This window comes from Pelecanus crispus, chromosome 8, assembly GCF_030463565.1.
Source record: "Pelecanus crispus isolate bPelCri1 chromosome 8, bPelCri1.pri, whole genome shotgun sequence".
Lineage (NCBI taxonomy): Eukaryota > Metazoa > Chordata > Aves > Pelecaniformes > Pelecanidae > Pelecanus > Pelecanus crispus.
This window is the reverse complement of record NC_134650.1, coordinates 2,669,150-2,686,654: the sequence shown is the minus strand read 5'-3', so window position 1 is coordinate 2,686,654 and position 17,505 is coordinate 2,669,150. Positions and strand designations below refer to the sequence as shown.

Below are 17,505 nucleotides of genomic sequence, written 5' to 3'. Positions count from 1 at the left end.
ATTCCAATCCTAGGAACAGAAGTATCCTCAGTAAAATTTGAAAAGCCAGATCTTGTTTAAGAACAGAGGCCCCAGAACCACTATTATGGTTTATTATAGACTCAGGGTATCTCCACTCAGCAGAATACTTCCGAAAATAAAAAAAGCAAAAGTATTTCTACATGAAGATAAAAGAAAAAGTTCCTCTACTCACCAATAGCTCCCCACACCCAATATAGATAAACACCTTCCACCTAAGAACCCTGGACTACGTTGATATAAGACTCTGGTAGAAAGAAAAACATTTAAAGGCACGAGGGAGGGGAAATTTTGTATTATTTTTACTGCTGTTTCATCACACTGAGTCAGCATTTCTGGAACCCTGACTTTGCCAGAGAGAAAAAACTTCCTTTGGAAAAGCTGATTTTGCAGAGTGAAATACCAAGGGCCCTGAAGTGCAGAGATGGGAACATCAAATGTCATTGCTGCAAAGCGAGCAGCTTATGGAGAGCTCTGAATATCTGAAGCACAGTTCAGCCCTTATCACGGTTCAGAACAAAAGTACAGCTACGAAAAGGTATCTTCAAGTAAAACATTACCATAAAGTTCCCAGACACTCATTACTTAGTTTTAAAATATCTTTCAGACTTATATGCTGATAATAGAAAACCAAAGGCAAGCTGCCTTGAAAACACTGAGCTCCTAGAGTTCAACAGGATGGGAAGCTCAGAATATCCAAAATTCATCTCAATGCTTATATCTATCACAGAGCAGGATTTTATACCAAACATTTTTCAGTAAGAGATCAAAGACCATAAAGCAGCCTCCTTAGCCAGGCTCTTGAAAAGTCACCCAAAATCAACAGGCAAAACAGGCAATTTCAGGCTCCCAGTTCAATCAACACTTGGCTAGTCGAGCGGCTGACTCCTTGTCAAGATTAACAATCTCCCTTCCAGAGGACACGCAGCCATCACACAGCAATACTTCGGTTAAACCTCCTGTGTCGTAACTCCAAAAACATCAGCTTGCCTGATGCACAAAGGAACTCCCTGCTCTTTTTAAGGGAAGCAGGCAAGAAAGTACCAAAATTTGAAAGTTCCTTTTAAGAAAAAAGAGGAATCGCGGTAGGAAAGGTCAGAACACTGAAACGCTAAGAAAAAAAGGTATATTCTTATTAAATACGAAATCTGGCACAGAAACCTGGGGATGAGGAGAGAAGAGGTGGAGGATGAAATCCAAAGGTCAGTTCTATGCTTATCAGTAATGACAGCTTGGGAGTATGCCTGTACGCAGCTTAGTCACGTTGAGCGTCCGAGTTCGTTACCTATTTATGACTTTCCTCTTAGCGCAGGGAATGCTCCCGGTTTTGTTCTCTGTCCTCGCTCCTGGACTAGAGCTCCACGCTACTAATGGAGATTCAAAGTACTTTTTTTGCTGAAAAGTAAACCTGTTAACCCGAACCGAGGTCCTGGTCGAAAGGATTAGCTCCAGGACAGGCGCCGCAGGAAGGCGCAGAGGCAACGCTGTCCACCCAGACCCAAACTGGTCCCACGGACACGGCAAGGAAGAATGAGCTGCATATGCCGACGAGATAGGCAGGCAGATAAACAGGCAGACGGATGGACAGCTAATAATAATACATACAAAGGCTGGGAGATGTGCTATTCCGAAAATGTGCATTACTGCCTGCTTCCCCCCGCCAAATACAGCGCTAAGCAATTGCTGTTTCACGTTTAACACGCACGCTCTACATCGTACGGATTTCCCTCACCCATTTTCATCATGCTTTGCTCAACGTACCTTTGCAGCCAGCGAACGTTACTATCAAGGTCCCGTAACTACAGCTCCTGTTCAACAGGTATCTCGAGCAGAGAAAGACTAACAGAATAACACTTCACTGCAGTTCGTTTCCACAATATTAATCGTCCGATTTTTACACAAATGGGTAAGAATATTGTTATTTTTATAATGGCACGTTTATGATTTTGCAGTATGTAATTTCATATTTCCTTGTAAATTCAAGCAAGCAAAGATCATGTCTGTCAGGAAATTAAGTCCTGCTTAATAAATAATAGTGAAGGCAAAATGAGATCTCTTATCAATATTGTAACTTAAGTTACCCATTCAGTATCTAGGTAATGGAGAAGAATACAGCTCTACAAACTGTCTCAAAACATTTTGGTGCACCAGCAAAATATTACAGTCACCACACTGCTTCCAACTAAAATATTCTGTGTTTTCACTCAACATTGATGACATGCACCAGCACGCTAGAAAAAACATGAGAATGGGAAGATTATAATCGGAGAATAAAATCTCACACAAAAGTAAAGCTCTCCTACAACCTTTTTCAATAAAACCACTGGAGGAAAAGAGAGAAATCAAGCTCCGGCTACCTTATTCCCATAATAATGCCATTATGAACTACGAAGGAATTCCTGTAGAGGACAACAGTGATGTTTACTGCTAGTTCCTCCTGCATCCTGGTATTAGGGTACCCAAGCACTACCAAAGAGAGCAATCTAGAACCTTACTGTAATTTACAGGAGACTATATCCCTTAGTGGAGTTTTAAGTTATCTCAGTGCAGTTTCCCACAACTAAATCCTACTACTGCCACAACTGCTACAATATCCTCTCACATGCAGAGAAATGCTAACATGCCTGTACGCGTGTCTCCATACATTGGCAAACATACATATATCCCTCACCAAACAGAACAGTGTAATCAGGAATTCTTAACATCTTCACTTACAGGAAAAAAAATAAGCCAGACTTACCCTACTGCTACATTAGAATGCAAACCACCACTGCAAAACTCTAAAAACTGACACTCTGCCACTGCTTTAAGATCTGCTTTTGTATTTCTCGACAAGACCTGTGCCATAAACCACAAAGGAGCTTATGGATCCCAACTGAGGAGTTATATTCTATGTATACATACTCATATATCTAGGTTAACAGGTTTCAAGTTTGAAATCAAATCAACATGAGTATCAGAGGTACAGATACCTGTGCGCTTCCCTCGTAACCGCAACCGATCATTGATGCATAATGTTACGAAGGGAATAATTGTAATTAAGCAAATTAACAGCTTCAACATTAGGAGAAACAACAGACAAGTGTACTGTCAGGGACTGAATCAACCACGAGATAATATTGTTACTCAGGAATTTCTGCAGCCTACCCACCAGGCACCCAGCTTCCCAAAGGGCAACAAACTTCATGACTCACGTGCACAGAATTACAGACGATGCAGAGCAACTGCCTTCTCCACCTCCCTACTAAATCAAGCAGGTACTAATTGATTACACGTGAGACACGGGCTACTTCGGTTGGGTTGTAGTATATGCAATGATATGGAAACCTCTTCTCCAACCAGCCATTCCATCCTTAGAGACACCCAAAAGTTCAGAAGCTGTAATTAGCTTTGAATACAACCCCAAAATGAGCCAATCTCGACTTTCTCATTCCTGTGAAAATCCTAGATCAACACTAATTTGTAATGCAACACGCCAGAGATTCCTCCAACACCTCACTCTTCCAGTGTTATCCAACCACAGCCTCTACGGAGGTATAATAAACCTGCTCTTAAACAATGCAGTGTTTCATCTAAAAAGATGTCTTTGGCTTTGAGAGAGCCAGAATACAATTATTCACTAAAAGATTAAAAAAAAGCTCATACTAAACTGAATCTGAGTATCAAACTTAGGTTTATAAACAACAATGCAATGCATTAATTTAAGAGTCAGACTTTTGACTCAGCAGCTCACATTAAAGGAGAAGGTTCGTGCAGGGTGATGAAAGGCAAAGTCTGGACCCAGCAGCAGCATGCTGCAATCAAGGATTACAACACCACGGTCTCTGGACAGTCATGCTTGTGACTACAGACATGAGGAACACGCGTTCTAGATCCCAGCCCACCCCCCGCCAGGAGAAACGGAAGGATCCGGTATTGCAGTTCAGACATTTTACACAATAATACTGAAAGTTAAGACACCTCTGCTGTGTGTTTTCTTGAAAAGCAGCGCATTTAGAGTGCATCAGCCTCTCGTTCCAGTAGCTGGTCCACTGCAGTACTTACCAGGTGCACCCCGTACAAGCGTCAGAAGGCAGGGAAGGCCTGGTACCTAAAGCCGCTCACTTTAGTACATAAGCACTCATGACTGCAAGAGCTATATAATTATTTCAGATAAAAATACAAAAATACATAAAAGAAATGTTTCACTAGAGCTTGGGGGGGGGGGGGGGGGGTGGTGTTGGAAATCAAAGCAACATTACTGTTCGCGATACTAAATGCTGAACTCCACAACCTCTGAACTCTACGTAGCCAGATTTGTTGGATTTGAGAGACCTAAACTAAGTGCAAGGGAAGTTCTCAGCTTTTCTTAAAAGCATGGCTATGGTCAACTCTGACTGGTTATGCAGCATCTGTTAACTATAGGTCTGCTATACTCCACAATCCCCACTAATCACGCTAATGCGTACGGGGGGGAAACAAAACACAGCACAGTTCCTCTCTTGAGCTGGGAACTCCACCCAAAAGCGCAGCCCAATGGCACAGAAGTCAGGCTGACATGGTAGGCTAGCACAGACACGCAAGCTAAGAGATCTTTCCTAATGATCACACCAGCTGGATTATTCCCCTTAACTTCTGCACTAAGACTGCCCATCAGTTAGGAGGTACCAGCACATTCTGAAGGCTCCGCCGAGCACCTTTTAAGTCCCATATAACAGCATCTATGGAAGAGTTTGCTGAAGGAAGCGTTACCATCCAACACAAATGGAAGCAATAAATGTATTTGACAGGAGGTCAGTAGTCAAACACAGGACTGCCAGTTTCCTTCCTACTTCAAATGGGAAACAGGAACAGAAACTCCTTCTGCAACAGTTGGAACGACCACTTCTACTTGGCCAAACCAACACAGCCTACTGTAGGCTGGATAACGTTACACAGAACCCTGAGAACACAGGGTAAAGTAAATCAGCTTTAAGTAGAAAATCCTCCCTAGATAACCTACAGTTTCTAGTGGCCGCTGGCAAGCGCAACCCTTTGTGACAAGAGTCTAAAAAATACCTCCCAGAAGCAACGTTCACTAGCAGAAGCGATCCCATCGCCTTTTAATGCTAAATACACAATACAGGTCACAAAGTTAGACCTCACTCTCCAGCTCTTTCAAATGCAAATCGTCAAGGTGAAAAACATTACACCACCTCTGGAACTCTCTCTTTGTAGGAATTCGTATTTGGCCAAAAGGCCAAACTGTACCTGCCTGCAACACAACACCACATGACAAGAATTCTTTCCCTCCAGACCAAAAGGACCAACATTTCAGGCTCTTTAACCAGTCTATGGACGTCGGACGGCTTAAATGTCAATGCTTTAATCAGGCACAAAAAGATTACAAAGAGAGAATCCCTTAAGGCAGTTATTTTTGTTCTATTCGGCAAGAATTTGCTAGACTCTCTCAACATGCTAAAAGATAACCAATAATTAGCAGAGCTAAGGAACCTAGAGAAACCAGATGCAGAATGCTAAATAATTTGTGCATGCTTCCCTGAACTAAGGGTATTTCCAAAATACTGTATTGAAATCATCAAAAGAGGAAGAAGGGTGTATCACAGTTTCATCAAACAGAGGAAAACCCTCTGTATTTTAAGCCTGAGGTCATTGGAACCAGAAGACCTTCTAGTTTTAGAAATAGCTTGTCTGGCAATACTAGCAGGAGCAAAACTATTTTATGGCAGGCCTCTTACAAGAAAGGACATCAGAGCTCCAGACATCCTTTACAGATCTGTTCTCCAATACACTTGTCAATGAAACGTAATTTTTGCACGTGTGCGGGGGACAAACCCTGCAAACTGGAAGTTTATCTGGAATGCATGGTCCTCAGAAGTGTGCAGCTTCTTTGGCATTGACAAGACCACCACAAGCCACCTTTTATGCCAAGAGACTCGTTTCCACCTCAAGACTGCCACCTCTTCACACTCTTATGATGGGAGTATAAGCACAGTCATGGGGCAAACGCCAGCAGCGTTGCATCTGTGCTTGGAACAACAGGATGCCAGGGATGCTTAGACAACTGCTTGAAGATACGTGGCTTTCTTCCTTCCCCTCCTCGGAAGCAGTCCCTGGGCATAACTGAGCAATACCTGGGCACTTCTGCACCAACTTCTCCTCCAACAGCATACACGCACGTTTCTTAAGACCGAGTATTATTTTCTTACTCTTATCTGCACTATAAACTGCCACGCAGTTCTCCTTACACAAAGTGACACAAGAATCGGTTTTGTCAAACTAAACGTTACAGGAAGACTCCTCCGTAAAGCTTATACAAAGAAAGTTTTGGTATACTACTTGAAGATATTTTCTTTTAAAAATTATTACATTTTTTATGACTACATTTATTCAGTGCGGTATTTTGGGGCTTTAATACTCTTTCTATAAGGAATTTAACACCTACACGTCTTTGACTGCTTGCCCTCCACCCTTTGCAGTTTTGGAGAACAAAAGCAGAAATGTATTTTTCTTCCATTTGGCAACTTTTCTGAATGCCAATTGTACTTGCAGTTCTCTCCCACCTCCTTCCACACCCTTTTCTCGCCCTTCTTCACTATTCTAGTATCTCCAAGGAGTTCTTATTGCAAGGTCAGTAACAAGGCACTGGGCTTGCCTTTTAGCTCAGATTAAGCTTTGTAAAACACACCCTTATTACCTAAGAAGTCCCTGAAATTCACTGTTTAAATTCAGATAATACAATAGAAAACTGGTTTTTAGAAAACTGTCACATTACATACTTAAATTTTAATTCATCACTGAAAACTTTTAGTTAAACTATCACTCTGCAGATGAAACTAAGTGCATGACCCCACTGCATGAGGAAAGGTATATACTACAGGAAATAAGTTCCAATAAAGAATTCCAGGACTCCATCATAATTTCTGGTTTCACTCTCAGAGCTGTCACAGCTGCCATTAAAATGAAAAACCAGTTTTTCAGGAACAGTAATTGGAAGCAAGGATAGGAAAAGTAATCTTAGGGCAACAACACTTCACACGCTGCCTGGAAGATCACTGGGAAACAGCCACCTTGATTCACTTGAACTTCATTTGCTCCTTTAACAAGGTTTAAGGTTCAGAAGCCGTATCACCTTCTGAAAAGAACCAAGCAGAGCTTGATACTGGGAAGTTACAGGTACTAGATTGCCTGGTCACCAGCTTGACCTTCGCCGACTGGAGTACAAACAAGGAGACGCTGCAGCCACTATCTGCTTGCTGACGACTACTGCGGCATGCAGGATCCCCACAGCTGTTCTGGAGCACTTACAGTCTTCTGTGGCAGCAATGTTCAGAAAATAAGAGTCATTTTTCAACCTCCTACAAGCTAAGTTTACTGCCACCCTATCACCACAGTTTAGAGAACCAGGCCTCGAAATATTTGATCAATAATAATGTATGACCTAGTCCGCAAAAGCACATCTGTTGAGCCCTAAATCCTGCATTGACTGGGAAGATTATCACAAAACAAGCTGCTGTGATCTCTGTTCTTTACTTACTGTTACTTTGGCCAACAGCTGGAAAAAGATCTGTAAATACTATCTGTATAAGCTTCTAGCGTGCTCTGACAACCACGTAGCGAAAACACCACATTTCTGTTTCACAATAAACTCCCAGATACTTGCTGACAACTATATCGTCAGGCCAGAAAACCCTAGAACCACTTGAGTGCATCTTCTAAAGCCAGCTTCTTGGAACAAAGAAATAAATAAAAAGAACGGGAAGGATGTGCATCCCTTTCAGGACACCCCAATAGCCCCCTGAAAGCTTGCTGCTACAGAGAAAGGGGCTGCACACCGAGGCATCCGAAGGCAGATACCCAACAGTGCTGCTACAGCCCAAGTCAAAGCAGAGGCCACCACAAAGACCAGTCCTAGAGAACAAGTCCCCCGCTGACCACCAGAACCCCCTGCCAAGGCGAGCCATGGTGGGGGAGCTCTTCCTGGGGGCTGCCATCGAGACAGACGGAACACACAAGGCAGCGAGAGCTGTTCGCACGCCGTGCCTCGCGGGCAGCAGCACCAGCAAGGAAATGCTTCTCCAAATCCAGCTGGTCCTTCCTTCTGAGATCAGGCTGCAGCACCAAACCTCCTGGTTGCACTTTCTGAACTGAGGTGAAGGACAGAGGAGCAAAGGGCAAGAGACTTGGGGAAGAATTTGTGCTCCGAGAATAATTTCACAGGAAAACTAGCAACTTGAGGTATTCTGGAGATGTTTGATTACATATTCTTACCTACACCCACACCAGATTCTCAAATTCCTTTAACCAACAACCAGCACTGTATCAACAGGCACAATGCTACTGAAATCAGAGCTAGAGTATCTCTCTGTATTGGGTATATAACAGAATGAGAAGCTTAAAAACCAAAACAAAAAAAGCAATAAAAAGTGATCAAACCACACCCGGCAACAGGGGTTTCAGACAAAGCTGTTCCTACACATACCAGACTCTGGACACATTAGAGCACAAAATACTCAAGAGCATTTCTTCTAGGCCAAGGACAGCTCTTGCAGAGGGAAGGCGAGTGAAGACATTGCCGCCTGCCACCACCAACCAGGGCAAGGTCCTCCCCCAGGTCTGGGAGCAGAGGTCCCTCTCATCTACCAAGCTCCGCAGCAGAACTAGCAACACGGGCAGACCACAATCACCTTTTATCCTCCCATGCAAGATTCATACATATAAGAGTGTCTTAGAATATAGTTTCCTTTAAAATCCTTATTTTATATATATCTTCCAGAAAAGATAGCTAAAAGTCATACGCATAAGGTGTGCAGTAGACACTCATACATACGCAGATGCAGAATGGTCATAGAAAGCAAGCAACACTGACACACAAATTGCAAAGCCAGGAAGTTCTGTTACCGCTTTTCTGGTGGCCCTGCTTCCTTCAAATGAAGCCCAACAAGCGGGAACAAGTAAGATTAGACGACAGCCTCCAAATTTTTTGTGTAGCTACACATAAGAGAGACACCAAACGCTCATTACACTTGATGAGGATGTTCAGGTTCAACAATTCCACCAAGTTTTAGACGCAAGAAGTGCTCAGAGCCACAAGGCCAGGCAGCACGCAACTGTGCTCCTCAGTTTCATTCATATCATTCCTCAAGTTCCCCGCGGCTCAGTCGGAGCTGTGTCTCGGCTAGACCTAACGGCACGCTCTGTTCTTCAGGTAAGCTGGACTAGCACTTTGAGACAGGAGCACTACACGTTTCAAAAGGCCAAGACAACGCTTGAAGAGATCCATTCACATGTATCCCGTAACAGAGGTTCCTACTCACCGCTTCATTTTAATGAATCGGAATTGGAAATGACATCCAGTAGGCAAACAAGGATGGTGGAACGGCTTTTCACCTTGTCATGTGTAACGTAGTGACTCACCAAGTATAAACCCTGAACTTTCTGCAAACAATGCCAATACACATGAGCCATTGTCCGCAGTTAGTAGCGCGCTGTAATTTGATCTTCTCTTTAATACATCCATGTTCTGTATAGCAGACTTTACACTAACTGAAAGAATTTGCATTAGTCATGACCCAAGAGCAGCAGTTGGGAATCGAAAACCAAGCATCAACTCGGCTGGTTCCAGCTGGCTACTGAGCAGAGCAAGACAGGTCGGCGGAAAGGGCCAGGGACGGTAATTTATAATAACCCTTCCAATTCTGTACACAAAACCAAAACGCAACACTTGTCACAGAAGCAACATCTGTACGCTTTGCTCTTACAGGGCCAAAGAGGTGAAGAAACTCCACAGCGCAGTATCAGCAGAGGTAAAGGTCAAAGTCTGCCGAGATTCATACCGGCGGGCACCGAGACGTTTAGTTCAGGGAAGCAGGTCCCAGTGGCCGCTGCAGGTGCAAACCATAAAGTCACGGCCATTAGATGGAAGAACTGCAAGCGTCTTCCCAGGCTATTAGCACTGCCTTAGGTGACGAATAACAAATGCTCAGTCTAACTTACTTTTCTGGGTTTTTATTACAAGTTTACTTTCTTTGGCATTTCACCCAGCCTGAAAGTTGAAAAAGAAAATGGTTTTGGGGAGGGTTTTTTTGGTGGGTTTGGTTTTGATTTTTTTTTTTTAAATAGCTTTCGTTCATAATGCTCTTGCAAAAATTATTAATCAGGAGAATGCATACACCTACTTCAGGGCACCTTAAGAGTCACAATGTTTCCCTGCTTCCATCCGAGTTTTTTTTACTCCTTTCACTCCTGCCTGAATTTTCCTTTCCAGGACAGTCTTGGACATCCTCACCCACAATACGGGTTAATACGGACACAGATGGACCTGCCCAGCAACATTCATGCTATTTTCTCTACGTGTTTAATATTAAATTTTTTGAACAAGGAAGCTTTGTTAGACAGATTCTAAATTTAAGAAAAATTTATTTGTCAATGACACTTCAGTAAAGCCAGTATATGTACTCGGAGCTATAACAGTGCCCTGAAACCCGATTTATTTGGTTGGAACCATGAATCTATATTTGACTGAACTCAACAGGCCTTAACTGTTAAGAAAGCTGGAAAAAATATTTATTTCTGTGAACCACTAGCAAAGTTTCCTTGCAGGTATTCCAGACAGACAACAGCTGCAGAACAGCCAAACCAGAAGCCCTTCTTTGTGAACACGGTACCTTGTCCAAGGCTCAACATAACCTTATTTGTGTCTCCGAGACATAAATAATCAAAAGACTAATATGAGCAACACATTCAGTCTTGCTGCTGAAAGCACAACAAAAACAAGCTCAAAACACTGATCAAAACCAAACAAAAAACCCCTCCTAAGACAGACGTTGAAGCTCTTATAGCTGAATATTTACATATATTAACATTTGGCTAAAAACTGGTAAATGCTCCAAAAACTGGTAAATGCTCCAATATTGTATTTTGGTACATTTGAAACAGCAGATGGATTTTATTTTTTAAGTGCAACTAATTTAGGGCTGATTTCAGCTTCAGAAAGTATGTTGTACTTAAGGTTCCAACTAGTGATAATGTGAATTATCTGGGTACTGAAACATATGCCAGGTTGTCGAGTACTTCTGGCCAAGGAGGCAAATCCACTGCACATCACAAGCACAGAGCCGTGTCCGCACGGCAATGAGAGCAACCGTAGCGAGATAACCAAATAGCACTCATTTTCAGTAAGACTTTGTGAATTCAAAGTCGAGCCTGTGATCAGCCACAGATTAATAATGCAAAAGGAGGTTAATTTTCATTATCCAGAAGAGAGATTTGACCCTGCCCAGGCTCGGGGAGGGGGACACCACATTTTACCCGCACCGGTTTCCCCGGGATGCTTAGTAAGACTGATCGACTGCCAGCAAACAGGCATCGATTGGTCTCCAGCTGACTTTTATTAAAAACAGATCGAGACATGCCTATCAAAGAGCATCATCCTTTATTATCTCAGAAAACAAGGTACAAATACAAAGTTTATGAAAATGAATTATCAAGAAGCAGTTTAGTGAGGTAGTGCAAGAGTTTGCATGCTTGGCTTTTTTTACTACAGGAAAACCACAGGTCTAATTGAGATGAAGACTCACAATACTACGCTGTATTAAGAAATAGAATAATAAGAGACAACTACCCACCCAAAGCACTCTTACAAGACAAAATAGGGGGAAAATGTAAGCACTAAAAACTTCCTAACTCATCAAGCTGGCAGCTGAAGAGACGCAGCTCTCCCAAAGCTCCGAGGCTTGTCGGACAATCCTCCAGGACTGTCAACACTGTATTTATCATGAGCTTAAATATATTAATTTAATGAGCAGCTTGGGAAAAAAAAAAATATGTTTTTCTTTTACCTTCAGCTGAAAGCTATGTGGCAGGGAAGCGCAGGAAGAAGAGAGAAGGTTTATTACTGTTTCATTAAAAGTAATAAAGAATTTCAGGACCTGCTTCATTAATAAAGAAACTATATTCTGCTTGTGAATAAGACTCAAACAATCTTAAGAGCTGCCAGCCACCAATATGATATCCACCATGTCACTCCTCAGGCACTCCTGTTCTGAACTTTAATTTTACTAGACGGCTGTAAAAAGAAAAAAGCTTTACAACACATTTTACTTAAAGAGACCAATCTAATATTTAAGAAAACCTCACAATTCTAGGTCTTTTCTAGTCTTAGAAAGATGGTGGCAACGAGGAAGTGCATGCACTCTCAAGTCTTTCTCCAAAGCTGCAGTTATTCGACATTTTTGCTACTAAAACAACCGATTTTTCTGCATTTGATTTTTCAGTCATACAGAACAAAAATAAAACCGTATCTCTCGCCTCCACAGGACTGCTTAGAAAGTATTCATAATTGTATTACCAGGTTCTGTGCTCTTGTAACTGTTAAGTAATAATGGCCGTCCTATGGGTACAGAAAGGCAATCTGCATAAGGTCCACAGTGACGAGCCAGGAATTTATTAGCAGTACATTGCAGGCACGTCAGTACGTGTTCGCAATCACTGTGGTTATCGCCCAGCGATAACCAATACACCAACTTTAAAGGTCTCGTCCAACTTCCAAGCACAGTGACGTGCACAGACGGAACCGAGACTCTGCAGCGTAAGGGATAAAAGTTACGTAGCTTTTTGGTCAGTTCGTCTCGATACACCGTTTGGGGAGGCCCTCTGGCAGAGATACCGAAGCACAGAGCTACAGAACAACCTTGAGTATTTTACACCAGGTAACTGCTGGGCGTCTTCAGTTTGAGCTCCGGAACTGTTACTCACATGGCAAAGTCTTAGAAAGCATCAGCTATGAAAACATACATCGCTAACAAAAAAATGGGAATGAAAGTGTAAGACAGAGGTTAGGTAGGAGAAAATTATGGCAGGAGTCAGGTTTCCATCACTCCTCTTTCCCTGTTTTGGAGGCCCACATACTAACAGTAAGGAATTTTTATTAAACACAAACCAGCATCTGCAACTTCATTTAATACAAATTTCTTTTCAGCTTCAAGATAACGGCAAGCATCTAGATTTCTGTAGCGATTCTACAATTCTGATTACGTTAAATGGCGACCCAAAACCAACACCACTGTTACATGAACGCTGCTAAAAGCTCACTGAACTGCAGAAAGAATAGATTTTAACAAAGGCTAATCCCCTGTTTCACCTACTGAGTTTACAGAAAATTATTAAAAGGGTGAAAAAAACCCACTTCAAAATACCAGTTATTTCTGGAAACAAGAAGCAGATGTTCTCCTCTGTTTGGCTCAGCTGTGCTACAGTACAAGAGTGCCTTTGTTATGCTGTCAGCAATAATTTATTTTATTTATTACAGCCATTTTATAATGCCCATCAATGTACTATTTGTGCATGATTTAGATTCATGCAGATCTATCTCTCTATATATAAAGCCGTCGAGAAGCATCACATGCACACTCCAAAGAGCAGACCCTGTTATGACACAGTTGTGCAAATTAGGTTTTTTTCCTCTTTCCACTGTATTAATAAAAAGGGAACAGGAAGAGAAGGAGGAGTTAGTATTGCCAAATAAAGTCGAATTAACATTAATCGAGAATTACTGAAACAAGACAAAGTTAGGAAGATACAAGAGCTTAGAGTATAAAAATAAACTCCGACTCTTTGAAGTCTAATACAGGGGAAGCTTTCTGAAGGAAAGGAGAGGAAATACTGTCTAGAACAAAGTCACAGAGAACTAAAAGGAGACCACGCTGGGAAAAGGACCCATTAAAAATGGAAGAGAGCATGTTCACAGGAGGCAGGGAAAGAAGGAAAGAGAAAGAAAAAGGAGCGTAATCATTTGCTATTTTGCCCTGTCAGCCACCAAGACCTTATCTGCGGTAGGCATTAAACCACTCCCCAAAAGACTAACATCACAGCCTTTGTATGGATCTGATAAGGAATTCCGGGCCTCAAAAAATTAAACCTTTAATGAGAGCGCATACACAGGGGCATAAACATCGGTCCTTCCCTCCTGCTGCTCTGAACAAACGATTTCCTTCTATTAAAATACTCCCAAATTCCTAATTTAATACCCCCACCTGTGACACAAGAAACAGGCAGGATGATGTGCAAGACAAGGCTGCAACACTGCACGGAAGTACGTAAATCCCGTATTCCCAACCTGCAAGAACTGGAGGATCTGCATGTATAAATACCCACACATTTAACACCACACAGACATCAGCATAACCCTGGAAGACAAATGCAGATATTCAAATATTAAACAAGTGTATGAATTCCTACAGTTTAAATATAGGTATGATTTTTTTTTTTTTAAAGTGATTAAGTGTCCTATTTCGGCAAAGGTTTCCTCTATCTGACAAGACACTGCGCACAGAAGAGATGATTTGTTGGAATTAAACTAACATCTGACAGAACCCTTGCAAATTCTGCACTTTCAGGCTGAACCCGAGGGACAGACAGACTTACAGGCAGCATCGGTACACGCTCACAGTCGCTATGTAACCAACGACTCTTACATTTTACAGAAGCGGGATTCGCGTCCTGGAGCGGCAATCTGCCACACACACGGGTACCAGTCCACGAGCAAACATTTTGAAAGACTTCCCACAAGAAAGGCCAGCTTGCATCACGTATCTGGACAATTTTATGATGCATCAGGGCAGAGGGAAGGATGAAAAAAAATTCAAAAGATTCCCCAGACTCGGGTAGTACCGAAGAAAGTTTCTAAATGGAGTAACAGAACGGCAATTACATAAAAATGTATACACATCATTAAGTGTTAGCTACGATCTCTAGGAGTTCATCAAAATAATTCCCCCCGCCAAATAAATTAAAGATTATAATACATGAAATATCTGAGCAACAACCACCAAAAAAAATCAAGTGTGTACATGTCTAATATGCATAACTTACACACTTTAACAATTAGCAAACATTGGAATGCTACCACAACACTGAAAACTTGCCCTAACAGAGATTTTTCCAAACAAAAATATTTGTAGCATCAAGAACTAAAATTTTTACTTAGAATCATAGAATCGTTTAGGTTGGAAAAGACCTTTAAGATCATCCAGTCCAACCATTAACCTACACTACCAAGTCTACTCTAAGCCAATCAAGGGTAGACTGGACTAGACTAGACTTGAGCAAGCCATCGCGATCATTCCCCAAAATAAGTAAATTACAAAAATATTTTAGTATCTCCCTGCTTAGTTCCTCAGGTCTTACAAATTAAACCACTTTGTCAAGAAAAAGTCCTAAAAATCAAAATCATATGGATACTCATAAGCAGAATTTGACATCTGGATTATTTATCCGTATTTTTCCAGAGCCTGCTGTACAGACGATAGTTATGAAGCACCGGGCCATGCTACTAATCAGCGCAGCCCCAAGCCTGTAATTTGCAACACGCAGGTAAACTGCTCATACAAACTGCAGCATCAGAAAGAGAGCGGGGGCCGAAAGGGACCGAGAGGCACTGCAACGCAGGCGGCCGAGCCGCTTTGGCTCACCACCAAACCCCAGCCCGGGTTTGGGGAACGTGGGGGGGTTTCCTGCTTCAAAACGCAGGCGAAGGGCACGAGCAGCCCCACGCAGCTGGCTGCAGCGTGGGAGGAGCTGATGATACCTTTCTACCGGAGTAGGAGGGGAAAAATGAAGCCACGCTTTTCCTCTGTGAACAACTGGATGCTTTAAGACAGGAGTCACCAGCTCGCACACCCGGCGCGGGGACACCCAAAACCGGGCTCTGACCCTAACGGCCGTGCTACACGGGCTTCGACTTCCCTCACCTAAGTCTTGCTGCCTACAGAAGAAAGCTGACAAGTCAGGATGCTTAGCATGATTTTAAAATTTAAAAAAAAAAAAAAAAAAAAACCCCACAAAAAAGGCAGACATTGCAATTGTTTCTTCCGGTTCTCTTATCACCCTATATCCATCTGTCATCACATCTCGGAGCACACGCTTGGGAAATCTGGCAGAGCACGGCCGCGCTGGGGAGCTTCAAATTTTTTGCTTTTATCTGAACAGGTAGCACGGATCCAGAAAGGGGACCCCCGGACACCCCAGGCTACAGAAATAGGGAAGTGCTTTTCTTGAAATCAGGTTAGTTTCTCAATGTCTATAAACAAAAGTACCCCAAAAACCAAAAGTGATTTGACTGTTAATTATCCACGTGGCAACAGGCAACAAGAACAGAGGCCCCAATCCTGCCAAGTTTGAAGTACGTGTTTAACTTTAATCGCAAGTACTCTCACTGTGCAGTGTCCCTAAATGCCTGCCAGAAAAGGGCCAGATTAACAAGGGAATTAAGATTTAAAAAAAAAAAAAAAAAAAAAAAAATCATTTTAGAGGTGCTATTAGTTAGATTAACAAAGATTACGGGGGGGTCCCACAATCGAGACACATTCAAACCTGCACACAACCCCGACATCAGTCACAGTGGGAATCTACACAGATCCACATGAACTCGGAAGCATGGTCCAGTGCAGCTGGACATCATGGTATCTGACAACACTACAAGGTTAAGCAAAGTATTTATCTTAAGGCAGTTTTAGCCAAAATAAGGTGACAATCCTAAAGAATTCCATGATCATTGCTGCGGGGAAAATTGACGATGCCTTAAAAAAAAAAAAAAAAAAACCCCAAAACACACAACACAAACACCACCAAAAAAAAAAAAAAAGGAACAAAGCGCCCTACACAGCTGCGAGACGTCGGTGTGGCAAGAAGCAGGAGCGGGCAGATGTTTCGGGCCAGGCCAGATTACCTGTTGCCCAAAGTCAAACCCATGACGAGCCAGCCCGGTATGCTAGCTCATGAATGACACTTCTGTGATGAACCCAGTTGCCCAACACTACAAACCACACTAGCAAAGGAATTTTCCTAACTGCAGACTGCAGCTGAAGAGAAAGAAAGAAAGGTCTGAAGCAAGAGGGGAGCGATAAACTTAAGGAAACAGAAAGAACAGAGGGACTGCCTCATGATTAATTTAGGGAGCAGAGACACGAGGGGGAATGCATCAGATATCCCAAGGCAAGTAAACATTGGGAGTGAACATGTGTACTGCGCTCACAAGACCGACTCGAAGGGGAATTGGGGTCCGTGTCCTGCTAGGAAGTCCTCCGAAGCAGTCTCTGCCGCAGTTCTCCCCGAGAAGCCTTTTCATAATTAACTTATAAGGAAGACCAGGCAGGACATTCTGCTCTCCGTGAAGTATCAAGGGAGAACAGATGTTTCCCGGTCTCAAAGGGACAAACTCAAGAGCGTATCGTTTCATGCCGCTAATTCTTGAGCGCATTTGAAGAAGGGGGGGGGGGGGGGAAATCACAGCAAGGGAAACAAATAAAAAAAGGCGAAGGCAAGCAAACTCCAGTCAGCCCTTCAGTGAAATGCAAATGCTATCCAACATATTTCATTATTAAATTAACACTCCATGACATTACCATTCCCCAAAATACGCGGCTGATTAGAGGCTAGCTTGTGGAGAAGGGCCAGAGAAGGCAGTTAATTGGAAAACGTGTTTTATTGTAGCTAACCAGCCTCGCGCAT

The 17,505-nt window shown here is 42.6% G+C and overlaps 1 protein-coding gene across 4 annotated transcripts in view; it reads right to left on the bottom strand.

Moving 5' to 3' along the window:
• Nucleotides 1–17,505, bottom strand: part of RAPGEF6 (Rap guanine nucleotide exchange factor 6) — a 137,475-nt gene that overhangs the window by 119,371 nt on the left and 599 nt on the right. The gene's annotated exons all lie outside the window — the stretch shown is intronic.